We start from the raw sequence: 14,670 nt of genomic DNA on the forward strand, positions 1-14,670 counted from the left end.
TAACCAAATCAGGTTGGAGCATCTCCCTTATGAGGAAGGGCTGAGGGAGCTGGGACTCTTTAGCTTGGAGGAGACTGAGAGAGAACCTCATTGATGTTTATAAATATATAAAGGGTGAGTGTCATGAGGACGGAGCCAGGCTCTTCTCGGTGACAACAAATGGTAGGACAAGGGGTAATGGGTTCAAACTGGAACGCAGGAGGTTCCACTTAAATATGAGAAGAAACTTCTTCTCGGGGAGTGTGACAGACACTGGAACAGGCTGCCCAGGGAGGTTGTGGAGTCTGCTTCTCTGGAGACATTCAAAACCCACCTGGACACCTTCCTGTGTAACCTCATCTGGGTGCTCCTGCTCCAGCAGGGGGATTGGACTGGATGATCTTTTGAGGTCCCTTCCAATCTCGGACATTCTGTGATTCCGTGATTTTGACAGATCCCAGTAGAAATTTTGGGGAAGTTGTGTTCACAGGGCAAATCAAGTGTTTGAAAGCTGGAAGTCACAGTGGGAAGGAATTCAGGCTTCAAGCCACCTGTAATTGAAGGGCTAATGAAACCACTGAAGTGCAATTGGTGTTGCTTTGGCTGATGCGCCAGTTAAAGCCACAGCAATGGGGGAGCTGACACCTGCGTGCTGTCACTGCCATGTAACTGAGGAGCTGCTCAGCCACCGCTGCCCCAGGGATCTTCCATGTGTGTGGAAGGTTCACTCTGTAGTCACATGTTCACGGGGTTATGAAATAGCCTCTTAAGTTTAAAATAAATATAATAAGGAGTGCCTCTGTAGTGAAAGTTACACCTCTTTGCAAAGAGCACAAATGTCTTTCCACAGTCTTGCCATAGAATTTCTAAGAAGCAAAAGCCCTCTTCTTTAGTAGGGTTAGTCCTCCTCTTTTAGCTATGTTGCTTTACAAGTGACAATCTCTTCCTGCTGTCCAGAATGTTCCCCCTGGGCAACGCTGGTGCCTCACCTGCTTCGTGAATCCCTGCAGGGCTGGGCTGCGCTGCAGTTCAAGAGGAGGTCAGCTCTGCCTGCCAGGTGTCCCCAGTGCTGCTCCCAGCCGTAAAGTCAGATTTATGTGATTACACACTCAGCAGGTCCAGGGAGCTGATCTAGACTCACCTGCCTCAAAAAAAAGTGATGGCACTCTAGAAAAAGTAGGAATAAATAGCAGGGTGGGGGGGAAGGCTGAGACTATGTCAGGCCTGCTTTGACTATGAACTGCACCTCAAGGGAATGAATCACAAAGTGGCCTGGTTTTGTCATTTGTTGTGCCCATCCATGAAGGCTTGATGGAAGCTGTTTGATGCAGGCTATCCATAGCAGAATGTCATTTAATCTTGTCATGCTGCAAGTAAAAAGCAATCTTTATTATGTGATGCCAAACAGGCACATGACGCTAGCACATCTCCCCTCCCACCCTCCAGCATGCCGCGAGACATGGAGATGGCAGTGCAGTCTTTGCTGACCCTCTCAGAGGCAATTGTCACACTTTGCTGTTTGAGGGGCAGCACAGTTAACGGGTTGCCTCTTGCACACACTCTTCCTTGTGCCTGCAGTGACCATGTCCTCAACTGTACTGACTCACCTGTTTGTGTTGCATACCTCCATACCTCTGTTCACCTTTTTTAAGGATATTTAGGAAATATGGATTATTTAATAAGTTTCTTTGGCAAAACTGAGAGATCAGTAAACTGTGTTGGGGAAGCAGAGGGCAAAGATAAGTAGCTGCCATGCGAGCGACTATAAGTTACTAAACTAAGTCTGCTGGTTACAGGAAAGTGTTAACCAGCCTGGCCATCCCAAAGGGCTGGCAGCTACAGATGCACTGGATATTTTTACTTTCTGTTCTGTTTTCAGTGGTTGTAGCTTCTGTGGAGCAAGGCTGTTCTACACAAATTAAGTATGCCTATTTATTAGTCACCTAATAAATATTCACCTATTTACTTATTATTGTCACTCTTAAAAGAAGCTATTATGTGCAAAGAAAATAATTAAATTTTACCTTTTTTTTTTTTTTTTTTCCTCTGGGTAGATTTTCTGCTGATTAATAAAGGCAGGATGTAGTTCTTCCTTCTGTAAGTCCATTAATATAGTTCTTTCTTTTACTCATTTGTATGTTGAACCAACTTGTAGGAATTTAGTGTCTCTGAGACATCTCCCTCTCTGCCTGTTTTGCCTGAAACTGGCCACTGGGATGTAAAAGTTATTGAGTGGAAGGCTGGAGTAAATAGACTTGAATGTGCTATCCTCAGTTTCTGAGGAAACCTGACTGTAGTGTCTTTAATAACCACAAGCAATCTGAATTTGCATTAGTATTTTTAGACACTATTATGGTTGAAGTGCTGTAATGTAACCCAGTTTTCCAGTTTTATATTGCGTCTGGGGACTCGTTCTAAGCTCACAGGGAAGAAGCAGAGGATAAGCAGCAAGCCATAGAAATGAAGAGTATTTGACCATAGGCTGCAGTCCTCCAGTATGGCGGCATCTTCAGAGGCCTGCTGATTTCAGTAGGGTTTCTGCTGAATGTAGCAGACTGATGAAACTGCAGATATGGGAGTGTAATTATTTCCAGTATGTGCACAAGGAAAGAAGACATCAGTGTTATTCATGCTCTTTAAGAAAAAAAAAAGCAAACCTGCAAAGATGCAGAATGGAGCATGAGGTTAGACAGCAACAGGCTGGTAAATGTCTGTGCTTTTCCTCTGTACTCCCTTGGTAGGGAATGAACACAAGATCGCAAGATCTGGAAGACTGAATCATCCCAAGCACACACCATTGACTCTTTCAGTTCCTTAAGGATAGCTAATAAGACGGAAAATATTATGTGCATGCCATAGATCAGTTATCAATATGAAGCAACTTCCTTTAGATTAATTGATCCCTCAAACAAAATCTTTATTCAGAAGGTTACAGGCAAATAGCCACAGTTAAATTATTTTAAAGCCAAGGAAATGACAGGCTTCTTGGCCAGACAGCATGTTTTAGTTATCTGGTCTCTTATGAACCTCATAACCACACATCATGATAACCTGAAGAGCTTCCTTCTATTTCCCCCTCTCCAAACAAAAATGGTGTGCCCCATCTGCTGTGTGAATGACAAAACCTGCTGTCAGTGATGGAAACACATCTGCAGGCACAACAAATGGTTCCTTATGTTCTCAGAGAATGGTAGGACACCAACAGAAGGTATTTTATGTGGTGTGTTGTTCATATAAACCTATGGGGAGGGTCTGGGAGACAAGATCTTTCTTAGTGGAAGTTATTAGTAGAACACAAGTGGCAGGATGTGGCATGGTCATATCCTTCACCTGAAGAATATGCACTGTGTACTGAGTAACTTTTCTGTCTTTTACAGAATTACTAGTTGTCTCTGACTTGCATTTTTTTAGAGAATCAGACATGGATGTTGGCAGTGGAGGAGAGAGGTAAGATGAGACATGGTAAACAGAAGTGTGGATGAAGCAGGAGCCTTGGAAGGAAGGAAGCTTTTGCAGATAACTGTAGAAATAAGGAAATGGGGCCACAACAGTCGGGAACAGTGATGGAGCAAACACCTCAGCTGAGACTTTTTAACCTTGTTTGTGTAAAGAGGCTTTGGCAATGGAAGTAGATTTCACGTAAGAAGTACACCTTACTTTAGATACTCATTACAGTGGGTTAAAGAAGTGTCACAGTTTGGGGGAGAATTGCTCTGTCTTGTTTCCTTTTATTTTTGAAACTTGTAGGTATGCAAATGTAGCAAGTGATAGCTAAGACTTCAATGATAACAGATATGGTTATGCTTCCAGACTCTACTATGATTAGCAAGTGCTGCTCTGAAGTATCTGTGAATTGTTTATGACTTTATGCCTCAAATTCATAGGACAACTTGGGAAAGCAATGAGAGTATTTCTCAAAGATCACTGTGCTCCAGTATCAACTGTCTTGGATGTGGAAAACTATCGTGCTTTATCCTTAGCCTGTTCTGTTAGTTTGATGTTGTGCTTCTGAGAGGAATGAATTTTTAATCTTCTCTTATTGTAGACTTTTGCTTAGATTGTACGCTGTGTAGAACAGGAATGTATTCTTACCTATGCCTGTAAAGACTTACACAACTTTACAGCTTATACATACCTAGTGCATGAGTATGAGAAGTACTATTTTGCATTTTTGTGGAAATTTTTAAAAACTCCGAAGTGTGAACATGAATCATTCAGAGAAAGAACCTGCATCCCCTGGGTCTATCAGAGATGTCTTTTCTGTTCTCTAAAGTAAAATTAAATCTCAACTAGTCTGTTTTTTTTCTAGGAGGTCTTAACAAGGGGGAAGAATGCTACAGTGAAAGATAAAAAAACATAGCTGAGCTTGAGTTCTGCAACAGGATTGTACAGATTTCTTCACACACACACATCCCTGTATTAAACAGGAGAAAAAACGAAAGCAGGTTTGGACATTAAGGAATCTTGAATGTTCATCTTGCTAAGCGAACTGGTGGAATAGGGCGGGACAGTAATATCTTCTATAGGAGGAAGTGGTAAAGGTGGCTCTCAGTTCTTCCAACTCTGCTGTGGCTACAGTAGTTGCTTCAAAGCGACTGGAGATCTCTCAGCAGTGTTTCTAGGTGTGCAAGGTGATTTACCACATAGTCTCTGCAGTTGCCTCACCTTCTTACTTGAGAAATAACAAACCAGCAGAGGAAATAGTGACTTATTATCACCGAGTAATATTCTGTGGCCATTGTAGTCTGATCAACATATGGGGATGTTACTGCCCAGTAAACTAGGGTGTGAATTGACACCAGGCTGGGAATTCCATGTTGATGTCTCTTGAAGACATTTTTAGAGTATATTAAAGGCAGAGCCATTAGTTTTTGATAGAAATTCATCACAGTTAGAAAGAAGTGTTACTTTCCTATTATTTGGAAACTCAGTGATATTTCACTTGCTGCATTTCCAAGCTAAGCTAAATTCCTAAATTAATTGAAACTGGCTTAAATTATAAGTAAATGTTTTCACCGTGGTTGTAAGCAGTTCAGCTCTTCCACTACCCGAGTAGTGGAACATATCTGTTAAGTACGAGTAGTACATATCCTTTTTAAACAAGCCTGAATCTTCACATGTATTAGCTTGCTCTCTAGGTAAATGGCATAAGGTGCCTCAGGTGAAAGGCTTGGCTACAATGAGGTGTTGTGACTGAGTAAGGTAGGATGATAATTTTGTACTACAAGTAGCTGCCCACATTGATTTCTTACAGGGAAAGGTTGTGAAGATTCTGCAATTGAATTCTGAATTGGAATTCTGAACTGGAAATTGAATAAACTTCCAGCAGATAGTCACTTGCTGCACTGTAAATTCCTAACCTAGCTTAGACATGGTATTCTCTATGGTGATTTTATGTCCAGATTTTGCCAGACATTGATTCTATTCTGTCCTGGCCACTTTGTACAGGGTCACAGAATCATTTTTAGTTGGCAGAAACCCTCAAGATCATTGAGTCCAACCATTAAACCAACACTGGCACTAAAACATGCCCCTAAGAACCGCATCTCTGTGTCTTTTAAGCCCCTCCAGGTATGGTGACTCAACCACTTCATCAGGCAGCCTGTTCCAACATCTGACAACCCCTTCCATGAAGAAATTTTTCATCATATCCAATCTAAAGCTCCCCTGGTTCAACTTGAGGCCATTTCCTCTCGTCCTATTGCTTGTTAATTGAGAGAAGAGACCGACTTCCTCCATGCTACAACCTCTTTTCAGGTAGTTGTAGAGAGCGATAATGTCTCCGTCAGCCTCCTTTTCTCCATGCTAAACAGCCCCAGTTCCCTCAACTGCTTTAAGGGCATTCCTTATGTATCAGAGATATCCAGGCACCTACTAGATCTAGAAGGCTGGAAACCTCTGACAGCCCAGAAATCCTGTCTGTGACCACAGAGTGCTTGAATTAGTGGGCTTAGGACCGTGTATGTGTGTTGGCTGAGGACAATTTCAAAATGGAAGAAGATTATACAGGAGCTGTGTGTGAGCTAGACACTGAGAATGCTGGTCCTGATGTTGACATACATAAGTAATTAGGGATGAGAACTAGCCCAAACAGGATGTTTAACAGATGTAACTTGAAGAAAACACATAGGCCAAAACTGCTTCAAACAATAGCAAGGACAGTGTGTGACTGGATGCACATGCTTGACTTACGACTAATGTAAGTACATAAACCAGCTACAAAGCAAAGTGTGGACAATGCATATAAAATATACACATATTGTTTTGTAAAGGGAATTGTGGTTTGGGCTGCCAGCCTCACTGTGTGTTACTGTCTGATTAGTGTTTCAGTGTTTGCAGTGTTGTTTTAATACAAGAATATATGAATGATTCTGAGTCAAGTCTCTGGCTTCAGTAAGCCCCTAGGAGATGTGAAAAACATGTTGGGAGAAATCGCCAACATATGTCAGATGCAGAAATATTCTAGTCTACTGGCTGGGTATAAAACTCCTCACAGTCTTTTGTTGATTTATTTTTTTACTTCACAGTTGTCTGGGAATTTTGAGATCTGGAGCAGTGTTGACTATGGTTTTGGGACTTCAGACTGATGGAGTCACCTGTTCTGGTGGACAACTGCTGCTCCTAAATAGATTGTTCAAGGGTCTTTAGTTTCATCAGCTCTGGTTCTTTAGTCTTCAGGGATTGCAATGAGATACCAGAGGGAGGAAAAGGCTGAAGTGAGGAAGGGTTCTTATACAGTTTGTTTTGAGTAAAGATTTTTGCCTGGTCATTACCTGCTGCTTTCTCAGACCAACATCCATCACTGCACACACAGTTTGGCAGGGTCAGCCAATGAGTCACTATTTTGAACATGGAGGAATAAGGACTATGCAAGCCAAAGGAGAATTTCTTATGCTTCTAGGATCACTTCCCTGAAGATCTCCAGATCTTTTACCACTACAGCCCAAACATTCAAGTAGTTCTGGCCTTCTGCTAAATAAAGTTGTCCTTAAAAAATAGTTACAGTTGTTCTTCTTCGCTTTCTTCTGGGCAGGCTTTCTCAGAATTATGCACTATAGTCTCCAGGCCCTTATCTGCCTGGCTTCCTGCAACTGCATTCTCTCAGTCATGGAACTATGTGCTATTAAAATGTCTTTTAGTGCAAAACTTCTAATCATGCTGGAGCTTCTGTATACATATATAGAGAGGGTGCAACTCAGATGAGGAAAGCATACTCAGCTTAGGGCCACTAGTTTGTGCAAGATAGCTATGATAGCAGTTCAAGACAGTCTTTTTCTCGAAAGTTTACTGATGTTAAGCATTCAGGGCATCCTGCCTCTTTGTTGCTTCCTGGGAGAAAGAAAATCCAGGACCCCAGCATAGCTCCAGCTGATAACATGACAAGGCAGCATAGCACAAAGACCAGGTAATGAGCTCGCTAGTTATCATCTGTCTCCTGGAGGTGGACCAAGCCCAGCTGCACAGCAGCATTTTTTTCAAAGAGGTGACATCAGGCTTGTTAGACGTCAAGAGATGAGAGGGCATCCACATGAGCAGGCTGGTGAATCAGGAAGAGGTGCGGTACAGGAAGGCACCTGCTAGTATGTTATAAACCAGCGGCAGACCCACACAAACATAACTACTGTACATTTGTTTGAGGTTAAATTACCGTCAGAGTATCTTAGCCACGTACCTGTTGCATCATTGTAATAAATTACACACTGAAGACACAAGTCCTTTGCATTACATTAGACTAAACTGCCTGTGTGCACAAGCTCTAAAAGAGATGTTTTCTAGAGAAGGACCTTGTGAGCACTGAATATGAATGTGACAGAGTAGTTGAAATGGCCCAGGAACACCTAGAAGGAGTCTCCACGCAATGTCTGTGGGACAGAACCCTTACAAGTTTTATATAATAGAGACTTCTTTAATAATCAAAGAGGATGAGGTCTATACAGAGAAGTAATTATTTTATTTTTTTTTTTTTAATTTACTTTGTTTAATTAAACCTAGCAATATTACAGGGAAAGATGGCAAAAACTTCTCGTCCTTCCCTGCCTTGTCTTCGGCAGCAGGTGGTGCTATGCTCCCACTGAATTAGCGCATTGATCTTGTTCTTGGGGACATCACCCCGAAAGTGGAACCACAGGAGTGATGGAAACAACTATTAGACTCGTCTGCACCTTTTGTTAGCTGATTAGAAACCACTCCGGTATTCCATGCGCATAGTTTCTTTGCTGAGTTCCTCCACGCTGTGCATATATGGCAAAATACAATAAATATTATTGCATTTTGTCACTGAAGAAATCCATGCCACTCAGATGCCTACTTCATGATTACTTGTGTTGTGAGTAGTTAACATTTAAAATTACTGATTACAGCTTGCAGGATAATAGTTTACTGTGTAATTGTTGCAACTTCATAGACAGGGCAAAATTCAGTGTGCAAGTGTAAGCCCATGCTCTTTAATGACACCAAATGAATTTTCCAGTAGCAAAAAAGCTAAACCAGCTAAGCCTTTAGAGAGGCAAGAAACAAAATCAGTATTTCCCAGAACCTGAGTGGATCTTGTTTTATTCCTGCCTCCCTCCTCACTGTCACTGAAAGTGTTAAACTTAGGATGAATTCAATTGCTGGGTCCTTGGAAAAGGTTTGATCTGTTTCTCCTGATGGTTTTAGTCTGTACTAAGTCCCCACTAAACAAGTGGAGTCCCAGTTCTCTAGGGGGGTTATGCTGGGTCTGTTGTGATGAGGTCTAATTTGTGGACAGTACAATTTCACAGGAGATACTGACAGGCCTACAGGTAGAAGTTCAGTTCATAGAGACCTGGAGAAACTTAAGGATCAGACTAGCAGAAAACTCGTGAACTTCAATGATGAGAAGTGTGTGAGGGTAGAATAGCTGTGTGCATCAGTACAGGCTGGGACCTGGGGGTACTAATTGACAGGAAGCTCAACATGAGCCATCAGTGTGCCCAGGTGGCCAAGAAGGCCAACGGTATCCTGTCCTGTATCAAAAATAGTGTGGTCAGCAGGACAAGGGAAGTGATCCTTCCCCTGTACTCTGCATTGGTGAGGCCACACCTGGAGTATTGTGTTCAGTTCTGGGCCCCTCAGTTCAGGAAAGACATTGAAGTGCTGGAGCAGGTCCAGAGAAGAGCAACACGACTGGTGAAGGGACTTGAACACAAGACCAATGGGGAGAGGCTGAGGGACCTGGGGTTGTTTAGTCTAGAGAAGAGGAGGCTTAGAGGTGACCTCATCACTCTCTATAACTACCCGAAGGGAAGTTATAGCCAGGTGAGGATTGGTCTCTTCTCCCAGGCAGTTAGCAATAGGACAAGGGGGCATGGGCTTAAACTCTGCCAGGGGAAATTTAGGCTGGATATTAGAAAGAAATTCCTTACAGAGAGAGTGGTCAGGCATTGGAATGGCCTGCCCAGGGAGGTGGTGGACTCGCCGTCCCTGGAGGTTTTTAAACTGAGATTGGACATGGCACTTAGTGCCATGATCTAGTAAATGGACTGGAGTTGGACCAAGGGTTGGACTCGATGATCTCTGAGGTCTTTTCCAACCCAGTCGATTCTGTGATTCTGTAACTTTTTCGGTGCAGCACTGGAACAAGCTATCTGGAGATAGTGTTTCATAGTGTTTCATCCACAGAGGCTTTTGAGCTTGGCCAGGTAAAGCTGTGGCTGTCCTCATCTGGTGCTGGTGTCAGTTCACTCTGCACAGAAGTCCTTTCCTTGCCCATACTCTTTGATCAATGCTTCTGTGGTTTAGTGCCAGCTGCAGTAGATCTGTATTATACACTACAGTTAAGTATATGCACTGATTAATGAGGTAAATGTGTGTGACATCAAAGTTACTAGGCACAGTATCCTAATGATATTGTGTTCTGTCCTCCTTGGATTCCCAGGTTCAGCTGCTCTATGCCAAGTGGCCGTGCTGTGCCTCTCCTGGTTGCAGCTGGAGAGAGACCCTGCAGCTTCATTGTGACTATGCCTTGGTGTGCTGGGGCAGGTAGGGTGCAGGAAACGCTGACCTGGACATGAAGCAGAGCTACTGCTGCCTTTATGCCGTCCTGGAAGAGGAGTGAGTCTTGTAGGGAGAGCAAAAGAAAAAGTGTGTGTGTCACTCAGTGCTCCAGGTCTTCCACTGAGTTAAAGTTCTATCAGTCAAGTTCTGCCTCAAAAGCAGTCAGATCACCTAGCAAGAGAGGGGTTAGCAAAAGATGAAAGGCAGAGATGCTCCAAAAATGTTTGGGATGCTTGTGTTACGATATCTATTTGGTATCTGTATGGCCAGAAGCTCAGATACTGTTGCTCACCACTAATGTGTTCTAGTGTGTTGCCAAACTAGATCTGGCGCATTGTTCACTGCTGGCAAGTTGTTACTGATTTTCCATTGTTTTAAAGCAGGACTGTGATCCTGCAAAGCAGCAAGCTGTAGGCAGGGTAGTCTGTTAAGAAGAAAACAATCTGAAACCTTTTTTGCAATGTTAAATACAGACTCCTTAATGCAGGATGGAGTGGATGTGGGATATGGAGGAAGGAGGTAAGAATTAGCCTCCTTAGGCTCATTTCATTTTTATCACAAACTTTGATTACAGAAGAGGCATGCTTTATGGAGCAGTAAAGAAGCTAGTGGATACAAATTCTTCCACTGGTCCTTATAAAATGAAACAAGAACATGTGTTAGGATTACAGCATGTATGCAAACAGGACCCAGAGTACCTACAAGGCAGACACATTTTCTAGTCCAGAAAATCAAAGATAGATGGATATAATTTTTTCCCTTAGATTTCAAGAGAACTGCAAAAGGAATACCCTCTGTTTTAGACAATAATATAAGTAACAGTATATTAAAAAATCCCCACAGGGGCAAACTTTGAGGATACTGTTTTGTTTTTAACAACACTTGTCTTTCTCTTGAACAATAGTGAGAACTTGCAGATGCTTTAAAAAAAAAATTATAGTGAGACACAGGTAAATGCATTACTTTAAAGACTGAGGATGAAGCCAGTTCTACCTGACATATAATTTGCAGCTGTTATGATTTAGCTTGGGGTTCCATCTCTGTGACTTGGTTAGCATGTTTTTGGCTAGGATGTTATGTTTGGAGAGCTCTGCGTCCTTTGCAGACTATTTAGAGACCTCCTAACGTACGCACTACTATTAGTATTTATAGTCCTTACGTTCCTAGCTTTGGAAAAAACCCAAAACATTTTGAGCATAAAGGTGTGAGTCTTACGATGTTTGTAACAAGCTGCTTGTTTTGAACTCTCTTACTATTATGTATTTATATTGCTGTAGTCAGTCACGTTTAATTTAATTCTGTTAGATACACTATAGACACATTCTAAGTGACAGATTTGATCCCTAGAGGTGTCAGGATACTTAGCAGTTCAGAGAAGCTGAGTTGTTTTCACTTTCAATAGCAGGAGTCATGCAGAGTCTCAGTATTAATTAAAGCAGTGCTTCTTTGTGGGATCCAAAAAGGAACAATTCACATATGTTTCCATCACAGAAACGTTGCAGAGAATGACAGGACATTTTTCTTTCAGCACTGCACAAGTGCATTGTCTCTCTCTTCTTGATGGTGTTTGTGCACAGGGTATTTCTGCATGCTTTGTACTCTTTGAGCAAACCATAGTTCAAGTAGAATTAGACATGCTGTCTATCCAGATTGCTTTCCATTTGTTACAAGAGCACAAAGAGTTTGAAAGTGAAGGGAATGTATTAGTGATTAGGCTGATACATACAGTGAGAAATATTCATTACTTCCTTAGTCTTATTGCAGCTATCTCAATCATTATACACAAATCTTTTGAGAGGGGAGGTGAAAACTCTCCCGGCTTTGTCCACAGACCACATTGAGAAGCCATTCAGCTGACTATTCACTTCCACCAAGGGGTCTTGTGTTTACAAAGGATAGTCTCTGGTGCTGTGCTACTCAGTCTGTAACTCTAGATGCCCTGGTCTTGTAGTTGGCAGTAGACTGAACCACAAGTTTTCTGACTGTTTTAAGAGGCCTGCTGAAATGCTAATTTAGAGGGCAGTCATCAGAGCTGCCTTTGGAGAAGAGGGCTAATGGCTGCAGTGGGACAGGCCTTAACCTGAGAAGCAGGGTCTATTATCGATGATCATCTTAACTTGATTTCTGAGGAACTGTCAGTCATGGTGGAGTAACCATCATATTTTTCATGGACAGGATGATGAATATTTTCCCATTTTTTGAGTCCTGCCTAACCCTTGAGTCATGTTCATAGTCTATGTTGGGTTTCAGGTAAATACAATTATGGGCTCATGGTATTCATAGGACTGAAATTAATGGTATCCTCCCAGCCATTATGTATCTCAGACAATTCAGAATGTTTTCTCATTTTTAGTGGATATAGTGTAAAACTATTTCAAATGTTGGTGTTTTGTAAATCTGAAGAGATGTAGTCAAATAAGTAATTTAACTGGGAAGTTGACCTTAGGAATCAAACTGTAGCCTACAGGTTTCTCTGAGACACTGTTGGAGCTGCCACCCTTCACGTCATCATTTAGACATTTGGGGTTTTTTTAAATGGCTGTGCTCCTGCTCAGGATGTACTAAAAAAGAAGGCATGGTGTCAGAAGTAGTACCTAATTTGAAACATGACCCATAATGAATTGGTGAGAGGAACTTTTAGGTTTTCAGTGCCAGTATAGGAAATGTTACAGGACAGAAAAGAACCTGGGGTTAATGTTACTTCTTAGAAACAGAAGTTATGAGATCACATTATGATACCACTTTGAATAGGATTGTAAAGTAAATTTAATATACTAATTCTAAGTAGGTTTTTTTTTTTTCAGGGATCAAATCAGAAATCTCACACTGATACACCAAATATTGTAAAAATCAATATGTTTTCATTTGGTAATCTTCACATCTCTGTGTAGCTTGTACTTCACTAAAACAAAATCTGTGATTAATATACTTTTAATACAAGAAAAACAAGTGGCTACTGTCCAACCCTTACGTTAGCACCTATTTTCTAGTGACATTCTTACAATTGCTTCATTTCTGCCTTGCTGTGCTCAAGCTAAACATAGCCCTGTCTCTTCTGACATCTTGGTGAAACACCATTTTTATGACATAGTGTCTGATACTTTTAGTTTATGCGCCCACCTACGTGACTTTTCATCCTCTTCCCTACTTCATACTTTTACTGTTCCACTAGAAATCATGCTCATGTGGGGACCTGAACAAGTTTTTTAGATGTCACATGGCTCCTTGAGAACTGTCGCTTTCATTTCAAATAATATTTGAAAACATATTTCTATTCCTTACAGAGAAAAAACTATATAAAAACCACAAGAAAAATCCCACAGCCCAGTTCCAAATTGGAAGAATTAAAGGATATTAGTTTTCAATGTCTTCAGAATTTTTAGCTAACTGCTTGATATGTTTTTGGATATGGTTATAGTTACCAACAACTTTTGTACTAATGGTTTCCATTTAATTTCCATTAGTTGCTTGCTCTGTTTTTTGTAAATATTACCTGCAATTATGTGCCATTTACTGCTGGAAGAATAAGTAAATGCCTATTTTAAATGCATTCTACTGAAATTTTAGTCTGAAATGGAATTTTTAAGTGCATCTCTTTAAACATGATAGCACTGATGATTCAGTCACATGACTTGCCATTAACTTTATCACAAACATTTCCTGTAGCTTAACTCACTATTCCTGTCCCTTGCCCTCTTGAAATAAATGGACTTCCAGCAACAGCTTTGACAATACTCTTGTCTACAAGTAATAAAACATCTGGAAATTAGGCTAGATGGATAAAACAGTTCCATGTAATAATACGTATCTGGCATTCATACAACCTCTGTATAATGCATGTTTTTTATGGACCAGATGTGGTATTTATGTGTTATGAGGAACAGAGGCATGTTCAGTCATGCTTTTTATTACATTTAAATGCAAGGTATATTTTAATAACTCTCTAAGGGAATTGTCTCCCATTGATTACAAACTGTCAGTGTGTTAGACATAAACCTGAAAAAGCAAATGAATCTGTCATAAAACGGTAGATGTAATTTAAGTTGACATTAAGCTGTATACTTATTGTGAGCTGGCTTCAAAAAAAAAAAAAAGAAAAGAAAAAGAAAGAGGCAACTAATAAATTTCTACTTATTCCTCCAGTGAAGGTGATCTATGAATCCTTTGATCTAAGAGTTGTTTATTTCTTCTCTAGGACTGTGTTCCATTATGTTTACAGGTATACGAAATAATTATTCTATTACGTGTATTCTTCAGCCTTTCACATTTTCTCATTAAGACAACAGCTTTGCATAAACATGAGCTCCACAGTCTCAATTTTTACAGTCTTGCATGGCAGTTACAAGGTGAACTGAACATCTATTGCACGGAAAAGGGATTCCACTGAACCTTGTCAACCTTGTTTTTGTCGTTGTTAGTTTCCAACAGCCTTGTAAAACATGTAACTGAGCTCTTCTCTCCTCTACACCTTTTCTTTGTCTAGGGTTTTTACTATTTTCAGCCTGAGTCATCACTGCTTTTTCAAGAATAGCAGCCACAAGTTAGTTTCAATTACCATTCCAATTTCTGTTGAGCCCATTGAGCTCTGCCTACATGAGATGATCCTACAATATTCTGCATTTGCTATAATCCTTCTGTTCTTTGTCCTTTTCCATGATTGTTACCTGTAGAAGA

Source organism: Streptopelia decaocto, assembly GCF_964273445.1.
Source record: "Streptopelia decaocto genome assembly, chromosome: Z".
Taxonomy (NCBI): Eukaryota; Metazoa; Chordata; class Aves; order Columbiformes; family Columbidae; genus Streptopelia; species Streptopelia decaocto.